Source organism: Meles meles, chromosome 10, assembly GCF_922984935.1.
Source record: "Meles meles chromosome 10, mMelMel3.1 paternal haplotype, whole genome shotgun sequence".
Classification (NCBI taxonomy): Eukaryota; Metazoa; Chordata; class Mammalia; order Carnivora; family Mustelidae; genus Meles; species Meles meles.
This window is the reverse complement of record NC_060075.1, coordinates 54,843,288-54,870,842: the sequence shown is the minus strand read 5'-3', so window position 1 is coordinate 54,870,842 and position 27,555 is coordinate 54,843,288. Positions and strand designations below refer to the sequence as shown.

Genomic DNA, 27,555 nt, shown 5'->3' with positions numbered 1-27,555 from the left:
CGTGGAGGGTCTGCCTTGAATGTTGAAATGAACAAAAGCCAAGAATCCATAGGAGGCAACATTTTTAACCTGTCCCATTGTACCCAGGTGTCAGGGAGATGCTGAATGGCCCGTAATTCTCCAGGCTGTGGAACAGGAATGGCGGTCTCTTCCCCACGCCTTGATGTACAGTTCCTATTAAATGTAACAGGAGTTACAAACCATGAGAGAAGAAAACTAGATCTGTCTCCTCTACTGCATTAGAATCGAGAAGTGAATTCTCTCTTCTCACTGCATGGGGTTTCATTGAAAATAACTGCATTATGTCTAAATGTACCGGAAAATAGATGTCTTCATTAACTGCAGGGTCCTCCTTTTCCTTTTCTGTTCTGGAACACTGCAATACTAGTGTTATTTTAAAATATTTTTAATACTGTAATTCTTATAGAAGTATTAGAACTGTGACCTGTCCATCACAGCATTGAGAGAAAGTATTTCCGTGGTAAAGATGTCATACTTTAAGCCACGTTTGTCTACTCCTGTCCTAAAGGAGAAATAACGAACAAGTATTGCTGAGGTTCGAGCCGTATTTAGAGATTTCCATTTTAAGGTACATTAAGATGCTTTAGGAGTTAAATAATTCTCCCTACCACCCTTCCCACCCACCTGGAAACCGTGCAGTCAAGTTGGGGGGAAAATGTGGCTCCCCATAAGGGTTTACTTCCTAACACTGCTACCTGATTTCAGTTTCCAGAGAAGTGGCAAACCAAAAAACAAACCAAAATAAAATAAACAAACAAAACCCCCCTCCTATTAACATAGAAACCCCCTGGTGTTTCAAGCTGCAACTCATGACAGGATCTCACATTCTCTCAAATCTGATGTCATTTTTCTTTAATATAAAAGGTCAGATGAGGCTGAGAAACATGATTGGTCTCTGGGGCAGAAACGGGGTTGGGGATCAGCTTCCCTTAGGAACACATTAAGAGCCTGTATAACTTTAGAAAAGTTGATGTGATGGAAGGTTAATATGTTGGAGGAGATCTCGCTTTAAAACGGTTTTCGTACTATTCTTTGATAAGGCACTTTGTTTGCCATCTCAGGATGCTGATCAGGGCTGATATTTTTTTCCTCGCTGAATAAATGACATCACACAAGTGGCATACACAATAGCAGATATAAGTCCACAGAGTCATGGGCATCGCTGGGATTTGGGAAATGGAGGGGTGTGGGGGGGAGGGGGGTGGCGGGGAAGGTCCTAAGCAAAGCTCTGTCTGCTCAGATGGCTTTCATTCTCTGGGCATTTGTTATTTGTGTATTTGTCTTTAAAGAAAGACCTTATCCGTCTTTAAGATTCCAGAAATTAATGTAGGGTTGTTTTCTCCTTTGCATGAGAAATGTGATTGTAAATACTACTTCTCTGAACATTCATGAAATGGTGATATTAAGAAAATATATCACGATCCACAAAAATCTAGACACTGATTTTGGTGTGTTAGCTGTTCTTCATATAAAATGTTATGTTCATAAAGGCGTGCACAGATAATTCTTTGTACGACTTAATAAACAGTCCTGTGTATGTGCTTTTGAAAGACATAGTACTTCAGAAATACAATATATTCCTGTTTTCCTGAGGAAATTAGGGAGTGTGTTTAATTAATGCTGAAATGCAATAGAATTCCTATGGAAGTCCTTAAGACATCCACATGAATACCAAATGAGTTCATTATGATCTGTGTTATTACAATGAATACCAAATGAATTAATAATGCTGGGACACTCAAAATGAAGTGTTACCAAGTGTTTTGGTATAACAAATATGGTTAAATATTATGTGATTAAAGTTATTATAAGCTGAGTCTCCATCAAAAGCAAGCAAAATTCCAGCTCTGTTGCAGGGAGTTAAGAGTGGAACCAAACTGTTGTTTCTAAGCGTTGCAATTCTTAACTTTGAACAGTCCCTTAGAGCCTTGCTCCAAATACTGTAATCATTTAAATTACCTTGGTTCCAAGTGGCAGAGGAGTGGGTGGGGGAGGATGGAGTGATGGGGTGGGGGTGGGCAGGAGGTTGGTGGGAGGAGCAACTAATAGACCTCGGGAATACAGCAAAATGGCAAGTATCTATGTGATTTCCCACCGTTTGCATATTAAGAAGTGGAGTTTCAGCTTAATGATTCTCTTCTAATGATAAGCTTACCACCATAATTATTTAATATGTATTTCAGGGTAGTGAAGCCATCATAAACACAGACAGTTTCTTCAGTTTTGTAGCTCAAGTCCTACTTTTATGTGCCAGACATTCCATAACAATTTCTAAAATAAATTATTTTTAATAAGGTACCCCAACTGTGTTTGTGTAAATTATTGCCCCACGTTCTGTTGTAGGAGAGCTGGACTCTACATCTGCATTGTATTATTTATGCACTTTGATGTCATACATTGTAACAATTCATATCTATTATAGATTTAGTAAGACATGAAGGCATAAGTGGATTTAATCAGACATGTAATTATTTTTATGCCTCCAATGCAAAAATATGCATAAATGAATTTATGGTTATTTGGCAATCAGTGGAAATGGTCTTTATAAATGTTGAAACAGCTGCTGGCAAATATATTTGCTAAAGAAGGAAAACGGCACTTATCTTCTGGTCGGGTAAATGATAAAGGAATTATTGTTAGCTGTAGGCAGTATCCTAGCTGTTAAATATTTGCTTCATCTTCCTTAATATTACATAAACATACATTTGATATAAGAAAGCCTGCATTTCTTTCCTTCCGTGATAATGGAGCACGTTTTCTTATACGAGGATTTTTAGAACACATCTGTATCCTAAAAAGCTCTTTTTATTCTCAGTCTAAGCAGTTTCTGTCATGCTGTTTGACTTTTACCTTCCCATTTATTCTGTTATTTGTGGTATCATTCCAGTTGTTGAGATAGAATACTCTCATTTAAAATAATGGGCCGTGATAATGCACACACTTCTGTCAAATATGTTGATTTTGGTGTCTATTAGGATTTCTCACTGCTGCTTTCACAATGGCTCTAAAACATTTGTAAAACTTTTCTGCCATGGAGAGTAAAATGCAGTCCTTGTACCACCTGGTTATGATTACTTCGTTGCGTTGAAGCATCTAATAAATTACATATCAGTAAATGTAGATCTTGGACAAATAGCCCGAGAAAATCTAATTTTCTTGAAGTGCATCTTTTTTCATTCTTTCAAGTTTTCAGTTTAAATTTAGTGCCTTTGACTGGTGAAAAATTAATAGCACCGGCACCTGAAATTTTCTCTATAACCTGTGGCAGAGAAAAAAAGCTAGACCCGCTCTAATGTGTCAATTATGACCCAGATGGATTACCATATGAGGAATTATTTCATTTTTCTTGGATCAAATATAAAACAGCTATAATATATTTAAGTTGTACTGAAACCGCCACGCTGAAGACACTCCTGCACACGGTGCGAGGGCAGGCAGTATAAATAAAGCTGTCACTCTCTCTACAAGGTGAGCTCGTATTTGAGCGTGCATCTGGGTTTTATGCATATGATGATTTCTAATACTAACCATTTGGGTGATACTCAGATAATAACACACCAGTGACTTAAAAGTCACTTGCATCCGACTTTTGTAAATCACGGGGTCCTCTCTCATTCAGGTATGTTGTTTCAGTGATCAGTAGCATTTCCAATAAATTATACACTGACCAGTTGCAAGAGCTTCTGCCTGTTACTGGAACAAACTCTGTGCAAACCTCATCCGTCAGATGCTGCACTCCCAGCCCTGGGCCCCTCGCACAGCTGAGCTCCTTGGCAAACGATAGAGTGCCCTCTGTTGATGGAAAAAGGAATGAGCAGCAGAGGCTGCAACCGGTTTTCTGATCAAAGTCGCAAAGCTGCAATTAGCCGGTACACATCTGTGATGTAAAAGTCACGTTTTAAACTATAAAAATATTGATTTAATGGGCATTGATAGAGTGTAGACGATTGCAAGTTCAGAGGCAGTTGTAGGATTATATATATTTACACACAGACACATTAAACATTCAGTTTCTATGTACCTGGAGATGCTAGCCTAGGTAAGACTTTTTCACTCTGTGTAGACATAGATTCACCTACACACGGATGTATTCCATTCACATGTTATTGAAACCGAATTGAAAACTTGGCATGAACAATGATCTCAACGCCAAGAATCTATCATTTAAATATTTTTTAAATGAAAAACTGTACCAACAAGTCAACTGAACAGGAAGATTTCTAATTCCCTCAGGCTGAAGGGGTGGGGTGAGGTGGGGTAGGGGGTGAGGAAGGGGAGGGGGACAGAAAGCAAAACCACTGAGAAGCAGCCTTTAGTTCCAGTGCTGTCTCTGCAGGGCGAAGAAAAAAATGGATAGCCTGGTTTGCTGTTACTGCTTTTAAACCAAGCTCTTATAAAACAGTAAATTTTATTATAATTTTAAAGCAGTAATTCAACTAATGGGCATTCACCACTTCTGTATTTCCATTTTCTATATATTGGATTGGGAGAGGGGTTGGGTAGAAAATCTCAAGGAGGTAGCATCTTTACATTTTAAGACCATTTCATATGTTAATCAGTTTAAAAGCAAACCTGAAAAGTACTAACATGCACCAAAATACTTGCAGGTAACATTTTAAATTGTGTGATAGTCTTGACTATTTTGGAGAAATGCACTCTAGTTTCTGTTGCATGTTTCAAATATCTTCCGCCTGAGAGGTTGAATTTGGGGGATCTGAATGTATTTAAATTCTCCTCTGGCTGCTCTTAAACCTGGGTATTTGCAACCACAAAATTAACCTCATGTAGTATTTTGATTGCAGTCTTCAATTCCATTATTACAAAGGGAGAGTTTTCTTTCTTTTTTTAAGATTCCATTTGCAAATGTGAAGTGAAATTGAGAGTTAATAAACTAATCTTTATGCCATTGCCAAGAAACAGTGTTACCAAGAAAGGGAGGGGAGAATGTTAAATTGAATTTTCCAGCTATGTTATAGATATTGATGAAATTGACCAGATTAATTGCTCAGTACTCTTTTTCATTTTCCTTGCAAAAATTCTGAGTTTCTTTTTTGAACTAGTTTGCTGGTTCCTGACTTTTAACTGTTTGAAATAGATACCTTTATCTATTTGAAACAACTTTGTTAATTCAAATACTCTCCATATGATTTGTTTGTATGAGATATGTGCTGAAGAAATAATTTCAAATGTGAGTTGGAATTCTCAGTTGCTGCTAATGGTCAGACAAAATGAGGCCAGTGATGCCTCAGAGGTTGTTAATACAAACAATTCAAATAGCTTACATGAGGACTAAAAAATTCAGTTAGTTGGCATGCCTGACATGTCAGCTCACTGGAGCTGGTGTGTTAGGGGGGAATTGCAAACAGAGGAGAATGAGATCCTGTTGTATGACAAGATTGAAAACATTGGAGTTTGTTTTTTTAATTTCCAAATGTCTTATCAGTACTCCCTAAATATGCTTTTCTATTTATAACCATCCTAGCTCTTACACTTTGACGTCGTATTTTTTTAGCTTTTTTTTTCTGAAACAATTTTTTTTTTTTTTTGCCAAGAATATAATTATCTTACTTCTATTTCTTCTTTCTTTCAAACAGCAAAATTACACTTAAGCAGCGACAGGAAATAGAACCCACATGTGGTGAACACTTGATTTTTTTCCATTGTTTAACAAATGAAAAAAATATCCTTCTCAGAAATGCAACTACATCAGAAATGAAAATGAAATTCCAAAAATTGTTTGCTTGGCCTCTACCGCTTTAACTGTAGCTTGAAACAAAAATAAATTTACACTTAAAGGAAAAAGAAGTTTAGAAGTCAGAAAGGAGCTAAATGCAAGTTATGGTTTGCTTTTACATTAATAACGAGTATTTCACTTTTTAAAATTCTGTCCTTTTCCCAAGTGATTTTGTTATTTACATGAATTCAATGTAAAATAGTCTCGTGGTGCGATGCTGTATTTTATAAAGCAATTCCGTGGAAGAGGTGCTAAATATTTTAGTAACAGCCCACCAGAGGGCAGTCAGCTTTTAGTCTAGCAGATTTGAAAGAGAGAAATTTATTGCTATAGTTGAATTTTAAATAAAATATCTATCTAAATTGTATTATTTTTTTGCATCTAGGAGTGGAACAAAATAAAAGTCATGACTCAAGAGTGAGAAACCTAAGGCTTTGATCATTTTGAGTTTAAAACCACCCAAGGACTCACAGCTCTAACTTTTGCCCATCTGTATACCCTCACACTCAATTTTTCCATTGCGATATTTATGTTTGGTTATAAAGTCAGATTTATTTTTATTTGAGATGTCTTGGGATGTTAATATTTTATAATCAATAGAGACTTTGGGACAAGCTCTTAGAGAGAGAGACAAGGAGATTTTCTTGCTTGCTTCTGTCTATATTCCTATTCCAAATGAGTCTACTGTGGTTTTAATGGAACAGTATGCTGAATAATATATATTGTACAAATGATACAGAAGAAATTTTGGAACAAATGAGTGGGGTTTGGAGAATCCATGATTCGTTTCTTCATGCAGACGCCATGGGTGTGGGCGTTCATTGTCCTCTAATCATCTCAATGATGGAGGTAATATTTAGAAGAGAATTTTAAAAATACTGAGATTCTTGCCCATGCAGTTTGTTTAATGTAATGAAGAGCCATTGAGGTTTGGACAGGATTTTGTTGTTGTTGTTGTTGTTGTTAGTATTAGTTGTAAAACTCTGGTTGTCAGTTCTAAGCCCTGGAAACAAAATGTTCCTTCTAAAGCCTGCAAAAGAGACAGTGAGTAATAGCCCCTGATGAGAGCTCAGATACCCGCTTATTTGGTTTTCTATAATAATCCTGCAAGGAAACAAGGCCCAGGTTAAATGACTTGGATAAGATAACAGAATAGACAGAATATCCTGTCATCTGTGTCTTCAATAACTTGCCTTCCAACTCTGAAACCAAGAAAGAAACTAGAATTGTGGGGTATCTTTTTTTCCCCCAGAGGTCTGTTGATTTTTTTTTTTTTTAAGATTTTATTCATTTGTCAGAGAGAGAGCACAAGCAGTGGGGGGCGGCAGGCAGATGGGGAAGCAGGGTTCCTGCTGAGCAAGGAGCCCCATGCAGGACTTAATCCTCGAACCCCGAGATCATGACCCGAGCCAAAGGCAGACTCTTAGCTGACTGAGCCACTCAGACGTCCTGTTTTGTTTTGTTTTGTTTTGCTCTTTTATCAAAATGGAAACCATTTTTTTTTCTGATCATAAAATTCACCTAGGGTGAGGGAAAGGAGAAGTAGATAAAGAGGATCAAGAGGACGCTGTGTTTATAAAAAATAATGATCTTCACCATCACAGAGACGAACACTTAGCATATGGTGTATGTGCTTTACCAACTGAGTGATCCCAGGCGTTAATCTCCCTGCGCTATTTTTTTCTTAGTAAAACGAGGATAAATACCTACCTCACAGAGCTGTCAGGGAGTCTCAAATATGATGGCATAGGCAAAGTGCCTGCCAAATAGTAAGTTTTCAATAAATGTGGGAAGGAAATGCCCTTAACTGACTGGGGACCTCAAAGTCAAAAGGAGAGAAAATAGTCTATCCTACATAAAAAGCAAACTCTCTTTTAAATGCTAGATTTCTAAATAAAAAAATAAATACATGCTAGACTTTTGTATGTAAGAACTGAGAATTCCAAATTATGTTCTCCTTATCTTGCTCCACACATATAAAGGAAACCTGAAATTAATTCTCTTCTAGAATATATTTGAATAGGAATTTTTAGGGGAAGCAAATGTAAAAGACCCAACAAAAATTTCTTGGAGAGATTTTTTTTTCCCCACTGGATTCCATAGAGCCTTGGGACAAGAGTTATGGAGGAGGGCAAAGTAAACTATAAGTCTCTTTCCCATCATCCCTCTTCTTAGATAATCTCTCTGAGTATCTGTAAATACTCAGTTACAAAGATTTGAAGTACATGCTCAAGACCCACCTGCCATCACCTATGCTTGGGACCCGTTTTGTTGTAGTCAGTACCAAGATGCTAATCCCAAATCCGGTTTTTAGAAATGATTTCTGCTTCAAATGTAAGGCTCCACGGTTGTTAGCTGGCCTGGCTCAGTGAATGTCAGAACCTGTTGAGAGTTGACTGATGATTTCCTATGCATGCTGTCGTCAGGCAGGGCCAGAAGTTTCCGCTAAAACATGAGCATTGTGCGTATGAGCGTCCGTGCTGCAGAAATGCTCTATTGTGAGTAGGGTTCGTCATCATCCGCAGGCGCCAAGCCATAAGACCGGGAAGGCTGTGGGCCACTGCCTCTCAAAGACCAAAGGTGCCAATGAGAATTTGCCCAAACTGCACAGTGACAGGTATTGCCAGAGTTCGTGGCCTGAGGCTTGGCCATGAATACCAATGGCTGCTTATGTGATGGACTATTCCCATTTATTCATGAGAGAACTCCCTGAGCCAACACCCAAAATGGCCCTTGCTTGATAAGCAGCCTTTGGGATTTTTAAAAAGTGAGTTGAGCTTGAGCTCTGTCTGAATGCATGTCTGACAGCTGCCAGTCTCAGTCAGGGACACGATCAATAGAATGAAGCTTAGGAGTGAAGATGTTAATCCCTTTGAGCCTAGATAGCTCTGAGTTCTCATAGGCCTTATCTCATGCACTTCTCACAACAATCCTTATAATCTGACATTTTATCAGTGAGGTGGTTGAGGTCCAAGTTAAGAAATTGCCAAAATTCTCAAAGTTGGCTCCATGGTATCCTAACTCAGCGTGACAGAGCTGATGCTCAGATCTTGTCTTTCTCGACACTAAGCTTGGTACTTTGTAGTGATCCTGGAGCTGCATTCCTCTAAAGATTCCCTGAAAGCTGCCAATTAATGCAGGTCCTCGAAGGGCCTTGGGTAAGGCAAGGAACTTCCATATTAAGAGTCTACTGGTTTCCTCCACTGGGAATCATCAGAGGTAAGAAAACACACATCACAACTGACATTTACAACTCTTATTTTTACTGCCTGTACTTAAGAAAGTGATAAGTATCAATCTAGCTACTGGCATTTAGGGCTGGAAGAAAAAAATGCTGAAGTAATCCAATGGGCCACATCCTTTTTTGTCAATACTACAACTTCTGGACTGAAATAAGAAGTGTCCAGAAGGCCCCAGTGTTACATTCAAGAACTGTGTCCAATTACTAATCTATTAAGCAAAATTGTTGGTCTAACCCCCTCTGAGTGAAAGCCACACGAGAGAGGGCTATATGGTTGGGTTTTTTTTTTTAATATTTTATTTATTTAACAGAGAGAAATCACAACTAGGCAGAGAGGCAGGCAGAGAGAGAGGAGGAAGCAGGCTCCCTGCGGAGCAGAGAGCCTGATGCGGGGCTCGATCCCAGGACCTTGAGATCATGACCTGAGCCGAAGGCAGAGGCTTCAACCCACTGAGCCACCCAGGCGCCCCCAGGGCTATATGGTTTTCCACCTAGGTCCCACAGTGGCTCTGTGGAAGTACTTCCTCTTGTCATCTTTGAGCATTTACATTTTGTTCTGTCTTTAGAGAGCTAATTTTCCTGTGCTCAGATTTCAAGGTTCTAGAGCTCAATGGCTGTCTCTCTTTGTGGCAGAATGAAGCAAAGTTTGTCTCACAGAGTATCAATCAGGATAAGCTAAGCTATAATTCAATGGCAGACAACCCTCAAATCTCAATGACTTCACATTACAAAGGTTAATTGCTTACTCATAGAACACGTCCATTTCCAAGGGACTGGGAAGTTTGCTTCATGCTCTTCTCACGCTGGGACCCGGCTGACAGATAAGCCTCTCTCTGGAACATTCTGGACACTGTCTGAAGGGAAGCAGACTCTGCAGGGAGTCAAACCAGCACTTCTCTACTTAGGAAGTGATGTTACTTCTTCCATCTCTTTCATAAGAACCAGTAACAGGGCTGTATCCTATCCCTCCACAAGAGGACCCGAAAGAAGGGTCCCGGCAGAGCAGACAACAGGTGCTTCCCTGCTATGGTTTGTGTTTTAGAAAGGGTTGGGGGGGAGCTTCTTTTTAAGATTTCCTATCCTTCTGACTCTTGTCTTTTGCATGTTCGCACTCCCACAAGAACCGTTTTAAATATTATAACGTGTATGTTGAAGGACATTTGGGAAACAGGGACACGGATTTTGACATGTTGATGTTCTACTGTCCATTCATAGCATAGCATCGGACATTTCTGCTTTGATCCATGTATGTGCTTGTGTTCATTGAGCGGCAGGTAGACAATGGTGAGCAAGCTTACAGCAGTCATGTCACCCACAGAGCTGGCAGAGTGTAAGGGACGCAATCCCACAGGCCACCACTACAGTGTGACAGGAAGTATGAGGTGCTGGACATATAGAGGAAGGGTACTCAACCCAGGTAAAATTTCAGGGAAAAGTTCCTGGAAGATGTCTGGGCTGTGACAGCAAGGGGGACTAATACCTTTGACATATTTCCTTTCTGTCTTTTCCTCCTAAGCCTGGTTTGTTATTTTTGCACAATTGCAAGAACACTTTGAGCCAAGTTTGTATATTGCTTGGAGAAAGGAAATGATAGTCCATCAACTCAATAGAATATGCAGCTATCCAAGTGACAGTTAGTAAATTGAAAGATAATATAGAAAATGTTATACAGTGTACCTGAAAACACTGGTTTAAAATTGCAACTTCTTATTAAATAAATGGATTAGGTCTGGAGGACAGCATAAAATCTGGAGACAACTGAGACTTTTAGGTGGGATTGTGGGTAAAGTTTTATTTTGATGAATTTGTATTATGAAGTTTGACTATATTTGCTTTAATGTTGGACTCTAAGTTAATATATGTACCACACACACAATAGAACCCTATAAGTTTGTTCTCTGTCCCTGCCAGAGAAGAATTCTGCATCTATTTAGCTAAGGCATTTTTTAAAAAGATTTTTATTTATTTATTTGACAGAGATCACAAGCAGGCAGAGAGGCAGGCAGAGATAGAGAAGGGGAAGCAGGCTCCCTGCTGAGCAGAGAGCCTGATGTGGGGCTTGCATCCCAGGACCCTGGGATCATGACCTGAACCGAAGGCAGAGGCTTTTTTTTTTTTTTAAGATTTTATTTATTCATTTGTCAGAGAGAGAGAGTGAGAGCGAGCACAGGCAGACAGAGTGGCAGGCAGAGACAGAGAGAGAAGCAGGCTCCCTGCTCGAGCACGGAGCCCGATGTGGGACTCTATCCCAGGACGTCGGGATCGTGACCTGAGCCGAAGGCAGCTGCTTAACCAACTGAGCCCCCCAGGCGTCCCACCCACTGAGCCACCCAGGTGCCCCAAGCTAAGGCATTTTTTGAAAGATTTTAAATATTTATTTGAGATCAAGAGAGAGAGAGACAGACAGCAAGCATGAGCAGAGGAGAGGGGCAGAGGGAGAGGGAGAAGCAGACTCCTCGCTGAACAGGGAGCCTGATGCGGGGCTCGATCCCAGGACCCTGAGATCATGACCTGAGCCGGAGACAGATGCTTAATGACTGAACCACCCAGGTACCCGTAACTTAGGCATTTTGTACTTTTACCTTTATGCCACATTTTTTGCGTCATATTAAGTGAATGTTTTTCTCTGCATTGTCCAGGATACAGGATTAAGATTTGAAACAAGATTTTAAATATCTTCTAAATACAAGTTTACAAATCTGGCTCTAGATAACGTGTATATCTAACCCTTTACTCAACATCTCTACTTTAATGTCTGAAAGAAATTTGGAGCTCAACAAGCCCAAAACTTGACTCCTGATTTCCACTCCTCTGCATGAATCTGCTCCATCTGCAGCCTTCCCAGTCTTGATTTTCAAGATACTGAAATAATTTCTGACAAATCTCCCAGTACCTACCATTGCCCCTCTGTAGGCTATTCCCAGCTCTGCATCCTCTCATAAATCTAAGTTCTGTGATGTCATGTTTCTGCCTGAAGTCCTCCAATGGCCCCCATGCAAGCCATAATCCTTAGAGTGATCCTGAGTCACCCTTTCTGGATTTTTCCATTCTTCCCTTTGCTCACTCTGTCTCAGCCACAGTGGTCTTTTTGCTATTTCTTGAACAAACCAGCATAATTCTGCCCTAGGATATTGGCTTTAGCTCTTCCTTCTTTCTGAAACTCTTTTCCCCCTAAACATCTACTTGGTTAACTCCCTGTCATGGTCAAGTCTTTCCTCAGTCCCCACCCCAGTGAGGGCTATAGAAAGGACTCTCTTATACTGCGCTCTGCACTTCTTCCCTGCCCCCAGCCCCTTATCACTTACCATATCTATTCTAACAGAGCACATAATTCACATGTACTATTTCCTGTTTATTATCTGTGGGCATATATACTTCTCTAGGGTGGGAATTTCTGTTTTATTCATGAATCATCTCAAGCATGTAGAGCACATAGTAGGTGTGCGATAAGTGCCGTCAATCGATAAATTAAAGAGTAGAGAGAACCTACACATTTTCTGCAAAACTGACAGTAGGCATATCTTCAAATAGAGGCACCGAAACAGATTCAGTTTAAGGATCTTTTCTAAAGGTGAAGCCCAAAAAGCTAAGCAAACAAAACTAGTTCTTCAGATTGCTACTTTTTAACTCAGAGAAATCCATATTACAGTAATTTGTTAATTCCAGTAAGACCACAACATATGAACAAAATTCACACATGTGGAATTTAATGGTGTGGGTACAAAAAGCATACGAGCTCGTGTTTTTATTTTTCAGTGTTTTATTGCCTTAGCCAGGATGTCAACTAACTATATAAATTTCAATATTAAGAGGTACAAATTAACTCACTAAAATATCTGTCAGAGCTTTCTGCATTAATCAAATTTGATGTATTGTAACCTACAGGGGAAAAATATTTGTGACAGAAACTCAAAAATAATTGAATAAGCATAATATTAGAAAGCATGCACTTGAGTTATTAGGCTTAAATGAAGAGAAAAAAAGGAGGAATGTGACGTTCCTGTTGTACTTTCACACTGCTATTTACTATAAATTTCCTACGTGTTGTGGAGAGATTTCCTGCCTGTTGTGTATTACTTATGAAAGACTTTAATCTTAATTAGACAACTGAAGTTATAGTAAAATACATTTCAATCTATTTTGGTTGTTTTAAATAGTTGTAAATTCGACATTCAGTATTCATTAATTTTTAATATTAATTTTGTAAAAATTCTATTAAGCTTTGGCCAAAAAACCCCCATAATTCCTCAACTTGCATTAAGTAGTTTCTCTCATTAGCCAAAAACCAACAACATGTTTGATGGTGAAACACCAAAGGCATTTCCATTAAAATTTTAAAGAAAAGAAAAGGGTGTTCTATCTCAAATATTATATAGCATCCTTCTGAGTATTATGGCCAATTCATAAGAAATAAAAATAAGGGGCGCCTGGGTGGCTCAGTGGTTTAAAGCCTCTGTCTTTGGCTCAGGTCATGATCCCAGGGTCCTGGGATTGAGCCCCGCATCAGGCTCTCTGCTCTGCAGGGAGCCTGTTTAAAAAAAAAAAAAAAAAAAAAAGAGGCATAACTAGTGGGAGGAGAAGAAAGATTATATTTTTAAAGATTATTTATTTGAGAGAGAGAAAGAGAGGGAGAGATAGAGTACAAGCAGGATGGGGCCAAAGGGAGAAGCAGGCTCCTCGCTGAGCAAGGAGCCTGATGTGGGGCTCAATCCCAGGACCCCAAGATCATGACCTGAGCTGAAGGCAGACACTTAACCAACTGAGTCACCCAGGCACCCGAAGAAAGATTATTTTTAATCAATAAAATTACATCCTTGAAGGCCAGTGAAAATCTCTTAGAATCATTAAGAATTTCACTAAAGTGATATTGAAATATGAAAACTTAATCGCTATTTTAAATAAATATAAAAATGTCAAAAATATCAAAAGCTAAGATTATGTTCTTATTTATGGCAGTGTATAGTAGCATACCTAGAATGCAAAAGAAGACGTGCAGCAATTATAAGAAAGGAACTGTAAGTTTTTTTGTAAATAGTGAAAGATTTGCCTGCATGAAAGCCTGAACAATAAGAAGATACCAGTTTCATCTGAAACTGATTTATAAGACTAACATTATTTTAATTGAAATAGTTCTTTTCTTAAACTGGGCCGACTGAATGATCTTAGATGTCTTCCTACTTGAATGGCTTAGAAATTATGTCTATTACTTTATTCTTCTAGTATGGTTCCTTAAATTTTTAATGGAACATGTTTAATAATAATAAACATGTTTATCTATCAGTATCGAGATTTATGGCTTATTTTAATTCATCACCTACAATTGCCAACAATGTCCAGGTTCAGCTGAGATCCTCTGAAGTTTTTACTGTATATTATTGTGGTTTTCTTTTTTTCTTTTTTTTTTTCCTTCGGAAAGCTTTTCAATTAATTTGCCATAATCTCTTTAGCCACTTCATTCAAACTGAGCTATAAATTTTACCAGTGTTTATTTACCACAGGTTCTTACAAGACAGAGTCAGAAATAGTCACAGATATTCCATGGCACCCTTCCCGCCCACCACCACACACACACTGGTACAGATGATTCCATCTTTCCAACTTCATTCCTGATGTCAGTTGTCATATGACGTCATAAGGGTAATGGACAAGTTCAAAAACAGATGAGTGTTTGCTCATTTACATTGGAAAAGACAGGGAGTTACTCTAGAAAGAAGGGGCAAAAGTAGACTGGAGCAGTGAGGGGCTGCATGTGGTGTGAGAAACATTTTGAAGACTTTAGAAGAGAGAAGAGGGAGCTTTTGGATTTGGAGGCAGCTGGCACACGCAGGAGATATTAAGAAGAAAAAAAACCTGGGTTGGGGGACCTGGGTGGCTCAGTCAGTGAAAGTGTCTGCCTTCCACTCAGGTCATGATCCCACAGTCCTGGGATGGAGCCCCAAATTGTTCTCCCTGCTCAGGGAGGAGCCTGCTTCTCCCTCTGCCTCTTCCTCTTCCCACTGCTTGTGCTCTCTCTCTCTCTCAAAATAAATAAATCTTTTTAAAAGATTTAAAAAAAAACCTGGCACAAAAGACTTTAAGAAGTTTTGCAATGCATTATGAATGTAATTCCCCTTTGGCGTTCACCCAGGAACCTTCAGAAGATATTTTAGTGGCTTTTCATTTTACCTACCTACTTATTTGCCTGTTTGTTTTCCCATTGTATCTTTGAATGGGACTGCTTATTGACACTGAACCATAGGCTGCCTCAGCTTGATGTAGATTTTATCTGTGTATCATTCCATTTGGAAATTCAGACCCAGAGAGAAAAATCAAAATCCTTTGGCACCTGAAAAGGTGTTAACAGCTTTAGTTAATTGGTCAGTTACTTTTTATTTTATAATAAATTATCTGGAAACTTAGTGGCTTCAGTCCACACTTATTATTTGCCATGACTTTGTGAATTGGGTGGGAATTTCTTCCCAGGTGGGTTGGCTTGGCTTGGCCTAGTTCACATAATAGCACAATTCCCAATAGCTCCTGCTTGAGCTCTACTTACTGCTGTCCCATTGGCCAAACCAAGTCACCTGGCCAAGCCCAGAGTTAGTACAGAAGTTAAATCCACCTCTTGATGGGAATTGCTACAAATCACTTTTCAAACAGGCTGGGATAGAGAGAAGGGAGTGATTTGTGGCCATGTGTGCAATCCACCATTTTCAGGGAAAGAACATGGCAGTAGGGTAATGTAAGCTAATTAAAAGGCCTTGATACTTAATATTGAACTGCTATAAATTAAAAACCAGTTAAAAAATTAAAAACCAGTTAACTAAAGAGCAAGAAATGAGGTTTGGGGGGATATGGAATGGAGAAGATGGGTATTTTTTCCCCGTTTGTTTCTTTATATCACTGTGGTGACACACACCTGTTACTTTTATGATTTGTGAGATGGAATCTAATAAAGTATATCAGTTCTCTAGTGCTTCTGTAATAATTCAAAGATTTAATGACATAAAGCAAAACAAATTTATTCTCTTAGAATTTCAGAAGTCAGAAGTCTAAATGAGTAGGTAGGACTATATTCTTGATGGAAGTCCGAGGAAGAGTCCATTTGCTTGCCTTTTCTAACTTCTAGAAGTTATCCACATTCCTTAGCTCATGACCCCTATCGCTGGGACTTCTGCCTCAGTCTCCTCTCCTTTTCTGACTCTGACATTCCTGCCTCACTCTGATAAGGACCTTGTGATTACATTGGGTCCATCAGGTAAGTCAGGATAACCTCCCCATCACAGGAATAAACCTAACCAAAGAGGCTAAGAATCTATACACAGAAAATTATAAAGTACTCATGAAAGAAATTGAGGAAGACACAAAGAAATGGAAAAATGTTCCATGCTCCTGGATTGGAAGAATAAATATTGTGAAAATGTCTATGCTACCTAAAGCAATCTACACATTTAATGCAATCCCTATCAAAATACCATCCATTTTTTTTTTCAAAGAAATGGAACAAATAATCCTAAAATTTATATGGAACCAGAAAAGACCTCGAATAGCCAAACGAATATTGAAAAAGAAAGCCAAAGTTGGTGGCATCACAATACAAGATCCTTAATTTAATCACATCCATGAAGTCCCTAAAGTAACATAATCACATGTTTAAAGTTCAGGAAGTGGGCGTCTTTGGGGAGCCATAACTCAACCTGCCACAATGTATTTATTAAATTAACTGTTTGATTTTAAAACCCCTCAGGGAATCTGATACTCAACCAGGTTAAGAAACCCTTGTCCAAAGGTATTGATCTTCTTTTCAGGGTGTCCACAGTATTAAGACCCATCTTCTCAGAAGATCATCCCACAATCTCTATATGATCAGGCCTAAATGTCTACGTATTACCACGTGAATTGCAAGGAAGCTGCATACTTAGATAAAATAATGTTTCAGTCTGGTATTTATGCTGTTTTTGTTTCTCCACTAAGGGATTCATTGTGCACTTTTTCTAGAGTAACTGGACTTGACTGAGCTTGACCTCATAAAGGAGATCCCAGACCCTATCTGTGGCGAACCCACCACTAGACACACAGAGACCTGGCAAAGAGAAACAAACTTTACATTTGGTACACTATTATTACTTAAGCACTGCTGTCAGTCCCTTCTGACTGGTCAGTAAGTCGAACATAGAAGTTTTCCCACAAATGGTTGGTAGTACTCGGTACTCTTGTATGTTTGCTGAGTACGTGGCAGCATCCAAATCTTTTGCATGGAGGAGTATCAAGGTAGTACATTCTGGTCAAGCGGACATGGAGATTTAAGTAGAACAAACATAAGGGCTGTTGGCTCCAGAAATAAGTTGATTGCCTTCAAATTCCATTTTCCTGTTTACTCATTGTTATCAGCAAGGCTGGAAAAGACTTGGAAACCACTGTGAGAGGCTAGCCTTGTAAGTGGAAATCAAGAGTATCAATGTCCATCTCCTGGAGAAAGTACAAAATTTAAGACTGAGAAGGGGAATTTTTCTGGTCTGTGATTCATAATAATTTTAATTGAAAAGAAAATATACATTCGGTATTCATACCTTTAACTATGATGAAAAAATCATAGTTTATGACTAGCACATAGTTCCATGGACTTCAGACAGAACTTCATATTGATCCTCCTGGGGGAGGGGGCTTCACTGTGTACTGTCTTTGTATGTCTCAGGCTTCCAGCGTTGACAACTTAACCAACGGCCTGGGACGGTAGACCAGATCCACTGGCACCTTGGTCTTGGACTTCTCATCCTCGAGAACTATGAGAAATAAATACTTGTTATTTAAGCTACTCAATCTATAGTGGTTTGTTACAGAAGCCCAAGCAAACTCAGACATCCTCCTAGTTCTTAGAAATTTTGTTCTGCGTGGTCACTCTGCCCGGAATGCCCTCTCTCTGATCTATGTGGAGCTGGCTCTTTCTTGATATCCAGATCTCTGCTCGACGGTCACCTCCTGAGAAAGGGCCTTCACTAATATCGTCCATTCTAGAGGAACTACCGAGACACACTCTGACTTTCCCTAATTTAACATTCTTCATATTACTTGGAACTTGCTGATATTTTTCTTTTCTCAGACTTTTTTATATCTGTTTTTATTGCCTTTCATGACCAATTAGAATATAAATCCAAACAACCAAGGAGAGAATTCATGTGTTTGGTTTATTCCAATGTTTCCAACACCTAGAAAAATGCTCAGAACATAGTGAGCACTCAGGAAACATTTTTCATACCAATGAAGAAAGCCAGAACATCACACCAACATCCAAGTTAGCCAGCTGTTGCTTCCTCTTTCGAACACGTTCTTTAAAGGTGTATGTTACTTGGAGTCTTAAGGATTTATTTCAATAACCCATGGGATTCTAAAGTAGCAAGTGGTACCTTTTCTTTAACCATATATTTACTCTGGAACTAGATTTCTCAAGATGGCATAATTCAAATGTTCTCAAGCATTTGAATTACAGCCTGCATTTGAGTCACCCATCTTATTAGCCTCTAATATTGACTTAAAAAAACGGCTTGACTGGTTTAATTTTTTTTTTTAAATAACAAGTATTTTATTAGGATGGAGATGTGGTTTTTTTTTTTAAAGATTTTATTTATTTATTTGACAGACAGAGATCTCAGTAGGCAGAGAGGCAGGCAGAGAGAGAGGAGGAAGCAGGCTCCCTGCTGAGCAGAGAGCCCGATGCAGGCTCGATCCCAGGACCCTGAGATCATGACCTGAGCTAAAGGCAGAGGATTTAACCCACTGAGCCACCCAGACGCCCCAAGAGATGCTTTTCTTAATATTTTCTTTAATGTCACAAATTTTTTAAATGTTTAATGACTCCTCCATTTTGTAGAGAATAAAGTGTAAATTCCTCAACCCAACATCCAAAGATATATCTGATTCAACATCAATTTATATTTCAATACAGTAAAGTGACTAACAGCACATGGAGGCAGGCCACCCCAGCCTGAATCCCAGCTCTGTGACTCACTAGCTGTGAGCTTGGGCAAGGAGCTCTGCCTCTCTGCGCCTTTGTTTCCTCATCTGTAAAATAAGTCAAATATGGAGTGGAATTCTAGTACTAGAGTTTAGGCCCTGCCAGCCAGAGTCTACCAAGAACAAAGCTAGAGTTAGCCCAGCTGGGGCTGTTGTTCCTTGCAAGAAGGGAGAAAGCACGTTGTGAGGATCTGAGAGCCATTTCAGTAAGACAGTGTTGGAGAGCACTTTGTATGGGTTTTGACCTGGTGTTAGGTGATTTGGGGGGTGGGGCTCAAGGAAGCAGAGCTTTGCAGGAATTGGATGCTTTCTGGAAGTGGAAGTAATTCTGTGATTGGTTATCTTAAGTCATATCTAGGATAAGAGAAGGCTAGAATGAGGCTAAAGCTGTAAATCTTACAGGAACAGCAGTCACTTGTATGAACTGGGAAAGGGGGCAGGTGGCATTTTGTGGTTTATACCATGACCTTGTTTTCATCTGTGCTTAGATAAGATTGTGAAATTTGTTTTTGTTTCTTGGGGGGCTTGTGTGTGTGTGTGTGTGTGTGGTTTTTTTGGTGTCACTTTATCACAAAGAGTGACCCTATCAGATTTTAGAGTTCTGGGAGATTCTGAGAACACCATGACCTCGCTATGATTGCCAGGTCAGCTACTAACCACACAGAGACCCAGCTGTTGGGCCAGATCCCCAAGGCAGGGGTTGCTTTTCTCGTTTTCACCAGTCATCTCAGAGATGACTGTGCCTCTCTCCATCAATGACTAGCCCACATGTGGTATGTTTAGATTTTTTTGGATCATAGGATCGTGTAATGATACAACTTCTGTCTCCCAACTGCTGTACAAGTTACAAGTTACTGTAATTTGCCCTGGAAGAGCCTAATCCTCTCTCTCTGAATGTAGCTGAAGGTGTGGAAAGTCCCTGAGATTTCCTCTTTTAGAGAAGGTTGCAGTTGCCTCGGAGTGAGTGAGTAAGGGTCTGGGCTAAAATAGTGGCAGTGTGGATGTGGAGAAATTGGGGTCCAAGATGTTGAAGAGGTCACATTCCCATCAGATCACCAGAAATGGAAACTGAGGATTCATACATTGCTAGCGTAGGAGACTGAGTATTAATGATGTTATCAGTGAAGACGGAGCTTGTTAGTGCACAGCACGGGGGAGGTGACAGTTTCTGCTTGGGACACATTATATTTGAGGAGCTCAAGGTAGAGAGGACCTATAAACAGTGGAGTGCGGGATTAAGTGGAGAGGGTTTGTGCTGAACCTCATCAACACAGAGAAAGCAGGGGAGTACCTTAGATGACAAAGGACAGCACAGAAAGTGAGAAGAGAAGAGCTCCCAAACAGAACTCAAGAAAGTAACTGGAAAAATGAAAAAGTATGAGGAGTTATCCAGAGTCAAAATCAAAGTCAAGAAAGGGCTAACAAATGCATGTGCGGAAGTCAAAAACTATGACTACCCAGTAAATAGTGGCCATTGTCACTTATTTGTTTATTCAAGCTATTTATTGAGCACTAAGTGCCAAGGCTTATTCAGATCCTGGAAATAAAATAATGGGGAGGGGGAAAGAAAGGAGACAAAAATCTTTGCCCTCATAAAGTTTATATTGTAGTGGGGAAAACAAATAATAAAATGAACCACTAAATTAAGTGAGATTAGAAGGTAATAGGTATTTTGAAAAAAAATAAGACAGTAGGACAATGGTTTAAGCTGGAATATGCGAGGGATGGGGGTTTTCAATTTTAAATAGGGTGTTCCTCACTATGAAGTGGACTTTGCAAAATGATTTAAAGTTCACGAAAGATGAAGAGATACAGTTACCTTGTCAGAACATTCTAGACAGCAAGAAAGTTCTCACTGCTCATGCTAGCTAGACCAACAAGAGAAGAATAGCCTTGCCTTATGCTTACACATAGTAGCTACTCAGTATATGTACATATACTGAGTATGTGTACAGTGAATTAGTACAGTGGGTATTCAAAAAAGTATCAAGTCGTCAACTCAATATATGGGCATGACAATAGATTGATTTGGAAAAGAAAAATATACCTTTCCGATAAAACATACATTTAAGTGTTGCAGTTTAACAACTTACCTCATTTTAATTCCTCTTTTCTTTGCAAGAGTAGGTATCAAAGAGATAACTTGTGAAATAGCTTGTGAAGGATTAGAATGTGGATATTTGGGTCAACTGGTTTGGGTTTTTGTGGGAGCTGAGATTTTGTTGTCCTTTTGCTTCTATCTGTTGTTTCATCAAAAAGGACCTTCTTATATAAACATTACAGACTTGTTCTGGTTGACAAACAGAAGTACATGATGATTTCTTATGGCTGAGGTATCTGGTATAAAACGCGTCTCTCTCTGCATGTACATACACAATTTATAACAAGACTCTGTGTTAAAAGGTAAATGTGTCTTGATTTTTGAGAACTGAAATATTTGCCTTTCTGCCAGTACCATGAAGAGTTCATAAATGATGGAAGTACTTCGGTTCTCAGCAAGATGCTATTTCTTCGCAGTGCTACCTCTTTGGGGAACAAATATGAAAAATAAAACATGTCATTTTACATGATACAGAGCCTTTTTATTGTCACCTTCCTGGCTTTAAAAGTGAATGGGACAAATCATAAAAAGACATATTGTAGGTGCAGGATCTGTGTTAAATTTAGATATTCTAATGGAGGTTACAACTCGGTGAGTCTTTTCTGCATCTCTTATTTCTTCCATTCCTTATCCATGGGCAGAGGGACCCGGTAATAAAGCACTGAACTGCGAATAGGATGATTTATGTTTGTCTGGCAGCCTTTCTCAGCTCGTATCTCTTGGAGATGATGATTTTCCTACTAACTGACTACACTGGAGTGTTGTTAATATCCGTCAAGCCCTGGGAATTTCAGAGAGGTGGATGTGTACACTTATGGCTTTAAAGACCATTTGCCAGATTTTCAGAGAACACAGCCATGATGATCAATTATACACACACACACACACACACACACACACACACACACACACTCTTTGTTTTCAGTCTTAGAAAGTGATACTTAAAAAATTAATGGAACCACACTGAAATTACTTCACAACCACTAGGATGGCTATAGTAAAAAAGACAAACAATAACAAATGTTGGTAATGATGTGGGGAAATTAGAGCCCTCGTGTGTTGCAGTTGAGAATAAAATGGTAGTCATTATAGAACACACTTTGGCAGTTCTTCAAAAAGTTAAACCTAAGCTTTGCCCAGTGGCAGTATCGTAATCAATGAGGTTTATCCGAGGCGCGATTATTGCTAATTGAAAAAGTTAAACCTAGAGTTACCAGAAATTCCATGCCTACCTCTACACCCAAAAGAATTGAGAACATATGTCCACATAAAACTCATAAACAAATGTTCATAGCAGCATTATTCATAATAGCCAAAAAATCAACACAATACAAATGCCCATCAACTGATGAATGAATGGTCAAATAGAATGTAGTAAATCCATACAATGGATTAATATTCAGCCACTGAAAGGAATGAAGTACTATAAATGTTATAACATGGATGAGTCTTGAAAAGCATGCTAAGTGAAAGCAGCCAGGTACAAAAGTCCAATATTGTTTGATTCCTTTTATGTGTAATGTACAGAAGAAGTAAATCCACAGAAACAAGCCAATAAAGATTAATGGCTGCCTAGAACTGGGGAGTTTGTGGGTAAATGGGGAGTGACTGTTAATGGTTATGGGATGTTTTTCTTTCAGGTGGTAAAAATATACTGAAATTAGGTAGTGCTGTTATGTTGTAAATACACTTAAAAGTCTTTGGATTGGGGGCCCTTGGTGGCTCAGTGGGTTAAAGCCTCTGCCTTCGGCTCAGGTCATGATCCCAAGGTCCTGGGATCAAGCCCCACATCGGGCTCTCTGCTCAGCAGGGAGCCTGCTTCTCCCTCTCTCTCTGCCTGTCTCTCTGCCTGCATGTAATCTCTGCCTGTCAAATAAATAAATTAAAAAAAAAAAGATTTTATTTATTTATCTGAGACAGAGAGAAAAGGAGGTGAACAGAGGGAGAGGGACAAGCAGACTCCACACTGAGCACAGAGCCCACACGGGCCTCAATTGCAAACCCTGAGATCATAACCTGAGCAAAAATCAAAAGTCAGACACTCCTCTGACTGAGCCACCCTGGTGCTCCTGCAACTAATTTTTTAGTTGCAAACACATATTGCTAAGGTAATGCCCTGTTGCTGGATTTCCATCACGAGGACATGGCAGTCATAGACTCTAAATCCCAAATTAGTGCTGTGATCTTAAGAAAATTTCTTAACTGCTACAGGACTTAGTTTCCTCTTCTATAAAGCAGAAGTTGTTGGGGTGCCTGGGTGGTTCAGTCTGTTAAGCATTGACTCTTGATTTTGGCTCAGGTCATGATCTCACGGGTCATGGGATCAAGCCCTATGTCGGCTCAACAGTCAGAGGGAATTTGGTTGAGATTCTCTCTTTCCCTCTTCCTCTGCCTCCCCCCAACCCTGCTTTCTCTCACTCTCTCTAAAATAAATAAATAAATCTTTTTTTTTTTTAAAGCAGAAATTGTTATAAGGACTGTAAACTCCAACGGCAGTTGCGAAAGCCAGCAGGCACCTGAGAAATGATTGTCACTGTTGGTAGGACAGGGGGTGGTGGGGATGGTTAACTTCCTTACATTGATTCTTAGACACAATTCTTTTTTCCATTTGAGCAACTCTGAAATTAGTATGCACATATTAATCAATGGCATATCATAACTTAATTAGAAATATTTTTCTTTCTTGGTACATAAAATGAGCATCTTATACACAATAGCTATTTATAGTCTGTGAAATAACAGTGTTGCTGGTACTATTATCACTACTCTTACGATGGTGACATAAACTGTTTTCATTTTCTGTCCTTTTAGCCAAATGTTCTTCCCAACACATTTGATTGTCAAAGAATACAATTTATTTCTGTCTTTGGCCATCCCCCTCCCCGTTTCTTGTTGTCCTCATTTATTACTCCTTGATCTAACAACTACCATCAGTGTGGCTCTAAGCAATCAATTTAAACTCCTTCAAAACAGGTAAATATGTGAGATGCTGGGTGTATTCATCTTTTTACAATGTATACATACAGGTACATACCATTATGTCTTTCTGTTTTCAGTATCTCACAGTTTCGTCAATTATACCTTAATAAAGCTGAAAAAATTTGCTTAAAACCACAAAAATAATAAACAACTAAAAATAGATAATAGATCATTAAATCCAAGAAAAAGGATGTTCTTTTAGAAAAGAGCCACAGTTTGAAAAATTATCTTCTTCAAAAATGATATACATAGGAAATCTTAAATGTGCAATTTAGTCTTTTTTTTCCAAGGAAAAAGAAGACCGTTACATGTAATTCAAATAAAATCCTTTCTACTTAAAAACAAAACCCAATTTCTTTCATCTTAATTTCCTTACTATCTGTAAGGAATATCTGTAAAATGAGGATAGGGATAGCTCTACTCTAATGAGTTTATGTTCTAGGCAGTGTTCTAGGCAATGGGATAGAGCAGTGAACTGTAGATACCAGGTATTTAGCCATGGGAAGCCTACATTCTAGGAACGTGGGGGGGGAGAAGAGCCCTCCATAAACAATTACTACATCAAGTAGTTATATGCGTTATAAAAATAATTTAATTGAATAAAGTGGTTAGAGTGTAATGAGCTGCTATTTTTTATGGATGTTCAGGGAAGCCTTCTCTGGTTAGGCAACATTTGAGTAAAATTAGTAAGGCAATTAAATAATCATGATGAAATATTCTATAAACTATGAAGATAAAGAAGTACTTTCTTGAACCTAGATGTCCATCAACAGATGAATGGATAAAGAATATGTGGTATATATACACAATGGAATACTATGCAGCCATCAAAAGAAATGAAATCTTGCCATTTGCGACGACGTGGATGGAACTAGAGGGTATCATGCTTAGTGAAATAAGTCAATCGCAGAAAGACAACTATCATATGATCTCCCTGATATGAGGACATGGAGAAGCAACATAGGGGGTTAGGGGGATAGGAGAAGAATAAATGAAACAAGATGGGATTGGGAGGGAGACAAACCATACGTGACTCTTAATCTCACAAAACAAACTGGGGGTTGCTGGGGGGAGGTGGGATTGGGAGAGGGGGAGGGGGATATGGACATTGGGGAGGGTATGTGCTATCGTGAGTGCTGTGAAGTGTGTAAACCTGGCGATTCACAGACCTGTACCCCTGGGGATAAAAATACATTATATGTTTATTAAAAAAAAAATTTGGAAGGGGAGGCGAACCATAAGAGACTATGGACTCTGAAAAACAACCTGAGGGTTTTGAAGGGTCAGGGGTGGGAGGTTGGGGGAACAGGTGGTGGGTAATAGGGAGGGCACGTATTGCATGGAGCACTGGGTGTTGTGCAAAAACAATGAATACTGTTACGCTGAAAAAATAAATAAAATGGAAAAAAAAATACTTTCTCTTAACATGCTGTAAAATCATTGCGTTCTAGGTCAGGTCCTAAAAAAGCACTCAGCCCAGTGTCTCTGTCATTATAAAGTTCGTGGGCTTGTCTGGGAGACAGATATGGAAATGGTGATTGCTGTGATATGATAGCATAATAGTTATCATATGATAGTATGACAACTACTAATGTAGAAAAGTGTAACACTTCCATGAAAACATATGAGAAGCAGACCATAGCAGAAAGCTTCATGGAGGCAACCCCATCGGGTCTCCTCCCTCCTCGGGAGCTTTGTACTATCACTTTCCTATTGCTCAGTAAATGTTTTGCTGCCAAACAAACAAACAAGGAGAAGCAGCAGCCTTCCTGGGTGAAATACCATTTGAGTCCAATCTTTAAAAATATTTTTAAATTAAAATGTTATATATTAATAAAAATAATCAATAGAAAAACTTAAAAAAAAATTATACATTCTTAGAGAAAAGTTCCTGTAACACAGAGAAGTACACCAGAAAGGAAACACCTCTGTCACCTCTTCATAGTCTCGTTTTCTCCTTTCACCTGTAAAAATAAGAAAAGCCTTTCCCTTCTTACCTCTAAAATTGGCAAGATAGTAAATATTTTAGGCTTTGCGGTCCCAACAGTCCCTGTCACAGCCACTCAGCATTGCCACTGTGGCACAGAAGCAGCCACAGACGATACACAGACCCATGAGCGTGGCTATGGCCCAGTGGACTTTTATTTACAAAAAATGGCAGCCAGCTGGATTTGGCCCTAGCTTGTCAACTCTTGCCTTACCCCAAACCTCAGGGATGTATAATAAAGAGTGTGGTGCGAGAGCTTCCTAAAGTGAGCGAACCCCACCAGCATCTCCTGAATTGGAGACGGTCATGTCCTCCAGAGACCCCAGGATCCAACAAGAGTGTGTGTGCCTCCATGAAGTCTCCCCGCTGTGATAGCCTGATTCTGATGAGCTCCAGCTTGGTTGTATTTGCTGCTCCCCTGCAGGTGAAGAAAGCTGTCTTTGCTTTGGTAACTAAGGGTGTACAGGCTGCCCCTTGGTGGAATAGTAAGAAGCCAAGCACCGAGTTCACCCATATCCTGCATCACTTCTATAAATCAGCCTCAGTCCAGATCTATGAGTTGGAAGAACACAAGCTAGAAACTTGGAGAGGGCCGTACCGACAGGATGCCCTCAGACCACTCGCCTGCGTTTCTCCTAATGCCAGCTTCTTTGATGCTGTCTCCTCATTAATTCAAAATAAGAGCTGCAGGCTGCCAGTTACTGACCCGGAATCAGGCATGTGTGCCCTCACCCCACAGGCACCTCCTCAATTCCCTCAGATGGCCCGTTGCTGAGTTCCCCAAGCAGACTTCACGTCTCCATCTGGGGAGCGGCTGTAATGTCAACACTGCTGTGGTCCGTACCCCCACCCCTGTCCGCGTGGCTCTCGGCATCTTGGTACACCACCACCGGGGGTAGATGAGAAAGGGCGTGTGGCCCTTGATCTGCTCCAAGATTGATGTTCTCTATGTGGCAGCAGAAGAGACCTACAACAACCTAGATATGTCTGTGACCAAAGTCCTGCAACATCGATCCCCTTACTTTGAGGGTGTTCTCAAGTGCTACCTGCGGGAGACTCTGGAGACCGGCAGGCAGCAGCAGGCTGGTGGAAGCAGATCTCCACCAACTTGTCGTGGTAGATGAGAGTGGTGTGGTCAAGGGGATTGTATCACTGCCTGAGTCCTGTGGCCCTGGTGCTCACAGGAGGAGAGAAGCCACTCTTGGCTTCACCCTGGCACCACCAGGGGATATGCCCCACTCACTGCCTGCCCCAAGTTTCTAGGAACCACAGATGAAACCTCAAGAGAAGTGTGACTCTGTTCTCTGCTCAGGAGAAAGGGAGGGTTGGGGGGGTGGGAAGGAGAATGGATTTTTCACTGTCCTTATCCTCACACATACAGCCTAGCCCATCCTAGCCCCTGTCCTCTTAGATGGAGCCGCCGTTCTGGGTAAATGATGGCTGTGTGCCCCTCAGGCCAATTCTGATCTCTCAGAGATGCCCAGACCTCACCCAGCCTTTGC

General features: G+C 39.7%; 1 non-coding gene and 1 pseudogene across 1 annotated transcript; both read left to right on the top strand.

Moving 5' to 3' along the window:
• The first annotated feature begins 22,215 nt into the window (after nt 1-22,215).
• On the top strand, nt 22,216-22,357 carry LOC123952355. The gene has a single exon (XR_006820610.1). It is a non-coding gene; the product is annotated as a U4 spliceosomal RNA (small nuclear RNA).
• Nucleotides 22,358-26,375: 4,018 nt separating this feature from the next.
• On the top strand, nt 26,376-27,329 carry LOC123951519 (annotated as a pseudogene).
• The last annotated feature ends 226 nt before the right edge of the window (nt 27,330-27,555 follow it).